This window comes from Schistocerca gregaria, chromosome X (genome assembly GCF_023897955.1).
Source record: "Schistocerca gregaria isolate iqSchGreg1 chromosome X, iqSchGreg1.2, whole genome shotgun sequence".
Taxonomy (NCBI): Eukaryota; Metazoa; Arthropoda; class Insecta; order Orthoptera; family Acrididae; genus Schistocerca; species Schistocerca gregaria.
The window spans coordinates 193,456,886-193,462,785 of NC_064931.1; the positions used below are offsets into that span (position 1 = coordinate 193,456,886).

General features: G+C 40.4%; 1 non-coding gene across 1 annotated transcript; it reads left to right on the top strand.

Moving 5' to 3' along the window:
- The first annotated feature begins 2,191 nt into the window (after positions 1-2,191).
- On the top strand, positions 2,192-2,275 carry Trnap-ugg (transfer RNA proline (anticodon UGG)). Its single transcript has one exon. It is a non-coding gene; the product is annotated as a tRNA-Pro (tRNA).
- The last annotated feature ends 3,625 nt before the right edge of the window (positions 2,276-5,900 follow it).

Genomic DNA, 5,900 nt, shown 5'->3' on the forward strand with positions numbered 1-5,900 from the left:
TTTCAGCCATGCCATTCACTTTCAGGATGGCTAAAGCGAAATTTCTTTTGAACAGTAGAAAATAACAGCAGCTGAAATGTAGCATGGGGATTTTAACGAAGGTTCACTATGTGATGCAAAAATTTAACGGTTGGTTTCGAATGGCAGGTCTGACTACTCCCTTATTACTACTAATCACGTCTATCTTCTCGGGGTCACTGTTCAAAATGTCAGAATAGGGAAAGCATTCGTCCACCTTGCACAGAAATAGAGTTCATGTTAATAAACCGCTGTTTATCATATGCCTGTCCCCACCGAAATAATTATATTTATAATTTCTTAAAATATATTTCTAAGATTTCTCTTTAGACACAAAGATGGTTCAAATGGTTCCAATGGCTCTGAGCACTATGGGACTTAACATCTATGGTCATCAGTCTCCTAGAACTTAGAACTACTTAAACCTAACTAACCTTAGGACAACACACAACACCCAGCCATCACGAGGCAGAGAAAATCCCTAATCCCGCTGGGAATCGAACCCGGGAACCCAGGCGCGGGAAGCGAGAACGCTACCGCACGACCACGAGATGCGGGCCACACAAAGATCTCGAGGGTGGAACATAGGACTACTCGACCACGTCGGGCAACAAAAATACGGTTCCAACAAATGTAGTTCTAAGTAGAATGACAGATTCCTTTAAAAAAATGAGAAACTTGAGTAGATTTATTCCTCTTTCTAAGCTTGTAGTAGGAGATTGACTTCAAAAAGTACGTTACAGATGGCTATTTAAGTCAGCACAAACAAATAATGGTCATCAAGTCTTTTATGCGATGCTCATTGTCAATAGAAAACGTCGCTTTATTTCTCGTTACAAATACTAATATTGCACTACACTAATTTTAGCTGTCTCTATTGAATTGGTACGTAAAATTCGGCTTAAAAAATCAGTTTGTTTGTAACGAGAAACAAACCGACGGAGAGAGACACTGGGAGCCGCATGAAAGACGTGATTAGTAGTGTTTATTTGGGCTGAGTCTAGCTACACCCTGCTAGAACGAAATTACAAATATTTGCTGAAACAGCAGAGAAAATACGCCTGTCGACTCTTCGGAGGAACACGCTGTACATTAACGAAAGTATATATATTTCAGGTCACTCATGATGCTAAATAAATAAAATGAACGATACGCGCATGGTAGACAAATGAAAGTCTTTTGTTCAGTGCCAAAGTTGGGCCAGAGATGCAAAGAAGCTATACTTCAGCAGGACAAAAGTGTTTTGTAATGTGATAACTTGGTAATCTGAAGGATAAATTGTTGGAACAAGTACGCTATCACTGGATGGACTACTCTCTTGACTTTTACATGTTTTCACATGTAAAGAAATTTGTGGTAAGAAAACATTTCGAGTCTAACGGAAAGGTTATGGCAATAGATGGGTATTTTGAATACATTCCTAACTCAGACTTCATGGATGGGAATATCACCGTCATCATCATCATCATCATCATCATCATCATCATAAACAGCTGCAGCTATGTGACATCTGCTGCTGGACACGCACCTCTCATAGACACACATTATGGTTGTCAGCTATACGCACCCATGTCGTTCTAGATTGGATTCTAGAGACACCTACTAATCGACAATTACGCCGTCGTCTCTACTTTTTCTGATCTCTTTGAATCTACCATAGAATGTCATTGGTCCATTCACCATATTTTTGACTGTTTCTATGTCCATGCCTAACTCTATTCCATCTTCGTCATTCGTAATTATCTCTTAGTTCTATTTTCTGATCCGTTTGCTAGATTTACCGTCTCTTGCTACAACTTCCAACTTGTATCTATTTACTGATTACTGAACAACGTTCATGTTTGAGTTAATTTCTGCATTGAAAGTGTGTGCCTCACTGCCAAAAACTGAATCTGGTAATACACACTAATTATTCTCAACTTTCCATTTCAGATACGTGGGACGCTTCATTTGGAAAACTCTATGTAGCATTCAAAACCACTACATGCTGCTTTTATTCATCAGTTTATTTTATTTGCCGTGCTACCAGGCGTGGTCTTCAGCTGTTCTAAATATGAAAATTCATCGTGTTGTTTGTGACTTCCGTGTTAACTTTCGTTATGTTCTTTCGGATGCTTTCATTTTATATTATTTAAGACTCTCTGCAATTTATTTTTAGACCAAACTTCAACCGGCCCGAGTGGCCTAGCGGTTCTAGGCGCATCAGTTTGGAACCGAGCGACCGCTACGGTCGCAGGTTCGAATCCTGCCTCGGGCATGGATGTGTTTGATGTCCTTAGGTTAGTTTGGTTTAAGTAGTTTTAAGTTCTAGGGGACTGATGACCTCAGGAGTTAAGTCCCATATGCTCAGAGCCATTTTTTAAACTAAACTTCAGACTTTCTGTATTATGGTTTCCTAATTGTTTTTAAACTTTATCTCCACGAGAGACAACGCCATTAACAAAAGAAGGTAATTCAAATATATTCCATTCTCACTTCTAAACCACGTTCATTTTTTGCTGACAAAATTTATTGTTTGCCTCTGCTTCAAATAAACTCCAACAACGAATGAAAAAATTTAATAGAATGTGCTTCAAGATGCTCACCACTGAAGGAAGTACATTTAAAAATAACTGCGTTTTTACCCAGAAAGTCTTTCACTGACAGGCCGGGAAAGTTTCTGGTTGCTCTACCCTCTTACGAAAAGGAAATGCCATTAACGAGGTAGCTCTGTTGATAATAGTCCTACAAAAGTCAACTGAGTCTCAATTCAGAATGTAAACAGGTTTCTCTTTCATTTGTGTTAACCGTTTATATTATAACAACTTCTCCTGGAAGGAAACTGGTTTAAACGAATATGTACTAATCAGCCATGACATTTACAGAATTATCCTACAGCAATGTTCTGTTCAGTTTACAAAAGTCAGTGACGGCACTTGCTCCACAGTCAGTCCTCAGATTACCACCAGATCTGCTTGACAAAATCGGCAAGCCTCTGTTGAGGAATGACATATGAGAGACAACGTCAAACTTTGATATATCCTAGACACTGTATTATAGTACACTGCACTGCAGAACTTAAGGACGAAGTAGATAAAGTAACATTCATATGAACCACTAGGTGTAATGAATGAAAGTGCGAGAACAAGTTGCCAGAGGTCCCCCAGTTGTACACATTAACTCCTACGCAAGCTAGAATCATCGACAAACTGAAAGAACGACGAAGTGTGACTAGTGTAACGCAGGAGTTCGGTACTGCTCACAGCATTGTTTCGCGTGCATGGGGAGCTTTCTGAACTGCTGTGGTCGACTGCGGTTAACCACAGCAGCAGATGACCGCCACATTGTGCTAAAGGCAAGAAAGAACCCACGTCCAACTGCAGGTGTGATTCCAAACACATTTAATAGGACTGCATGGCAAGCAATCTAGAAACAGAAAACTAGGAATGATATTAAGAATTAGAGGATATTGCTGCACGTTTTATTTTTTTCCCAATGACTCTGAAACACATGGTGGCCCAGGTAGGAAACATCGATTACGACATAATCTAGAAGCTGCAAATACACATCAGGCATACTATCTGAGATTGATATTCAAATTTAACATTCCGTGCTCATATAAACTGTTAATGAAATGCGTCACCCACATGAAGGCAAGGTTTCACGAGGACGTAGTAAGGTGATGAGGTAGAATTAAATCTGCTCTTCTATTGTGAGAAAGGTCCGTTAACAATCACAATAAACAGTAATCATTGTCCGCTTTTTTGAACTTGTCAACTGACGTCACCGTTCAGACTAAAGGTCCCCTCAGGACCAGCCAGTTCGCATCATAATAAACGTGTAGACTTGCAAGCTCCGCTAGCTGTACTAAAGTCTCCCATCGGATATTTGTCACAGGTACTTGCACAGTTTACACTAAATACACTTATATTGTCTGCATATGGTATATTAGGATAGTAGTAAGATATTATATATCAATTTTAATAGCAGAGCTCCTTTCGTTGTTGTAATGAGAGGAGGATGTCCCGTCGATGTCATCGTCATCAGCGTGGGAGCACGAGCTCACGTGGGACAAGGTAGGAGAAGAATCATCTTGACATTCGCTTCGTCTTCTTCGACAATGAGAAGGAAAAAGGTGACTATTTGAATTCCAATGCCATGTATAAGATTTCTGTGATAAAGTATATTAAGCTCCTCTAAAATTCATTTTTATGAACTTTCGTTTATGGGAGTATTGCTATTGTTTGTACAAATTGCAAAAATCATAACGACGAAAGCACGTTGCAGTTGGTGCACTCAAGGCCTATATTAGCATGAAGATAGAGTTAATTTTTTTAAATATCTAATGGGACCAAAATTGCTTAGGTCACCGGTCCCTAAGCTTCTACACTACTTAATCTAACTGAAACTAACATACACTATGGTTAACACACACACACACACACCCTCATGCGCGAGAGAGAACTCGAACGCGCGGAACGTGACAAGATGCCTGAGACCGCGCGGTGATAGAGTTAAATGTGGAGAGCAACAGCAGATGTTCAAATACGGTGTAGCTGTGCGTGTGTCGTTAAGAAGAACGATGCATCGTCCTTCTTAATAACACAGGCACTACAATATTGTATTTATCGGCCAATTTCATGCAACAACTATTAATTAAAATGTCCTCCTCTGTGCGGGAATAACATAATCTGTGTAAGAGTACAGGTTGTGACGCAGGAAGGACGACATATAGTAGTTCCAGTCTGGCTGTGAATGCTGAACGGTTAGCCAAAGCATTTAAGGCGACCGCTCGAGTAAAGCCGGAAATTTGGGTTCGAGTCGCGGTCCGGTACAATTATTCATTATCACCATTCCCTTATACAGCTGACGGTTATTCGAATTCACTAATGAGAATACATTTCAGAAACTGAAATACCCTAATTAGTATGTCGCGACCGGCTCGTGTACCAGGTGCAGAAGTATGAAAGCGGAATCTCCCAGTAGATGGTGCAAGCCGTCAGTGTCTGCAGCATCTTCTTCCTGTAACCGCTGACGACGAATGTCAACACACAGTAACCTAAGTTCCATACATTGGTATCTGTTTCAAACCCGTAAACATGTCGAGTTCTGTGCCTGCAAACTTACGATTTGTGAACAGCATAGGTTTTATGTTATAATTTGATGAAAACTGCTTCAGAATCGCACCGAATTCTTGTCGAAGCTTTCGGGGAACATGGTCTTGGGGAAAAACAGTGTTTCAAAAGTGGTGATTTTGACGTGAGAAACGACGAGCGCGGGAAACCATCGAAAAAGTTCCAAGGCAACGAATTGCAGGCCTTATTGGATGACTATCATACTCAAATTCAACAGGAACTCGTGGAACAATTGAATGTGACGCAGAAAGCCGTTTCTCTTCGGTTGAAAGCTATGGGAAAGATGCAGAAAGTGAGAAAATGGGTTACGCATGAACTGAATGAAAGACAGCAAGCAATTCGAAAGACCACTTGTGAAATGCTGCTCGCCAGATACAAAAGAAAGACGTTTCTCCATCGAATAGAGACAAGTGATAAAAAATTTATCCTGAAAGTCGTAAATCATGTGTGAATCCAGCCAAACTATCGACATCCACTGCAAGACCAAATCGCTTTGGAAAGAAGACAATGCTCTGTGTTTGATGGAATCAGAAGGGAGTCATTTATTAGGAGCTTCTAAAACCTGGTGAAACCGTTAACACTGATCGCTGCCAACAGCTAATGATCGATTTAAATCAAGAATTACGTGAAACACGACCGGAATAGGGGAAAAGGCAACACGAAGTCGTATTGCTCCACGGTAACGCCACATTACAGAGGCAACGGAAAAAACATGCGAAGTTCAGAAGGATGCGAAATCCCGAAGATTGGCTAAAATTTACAGACGCG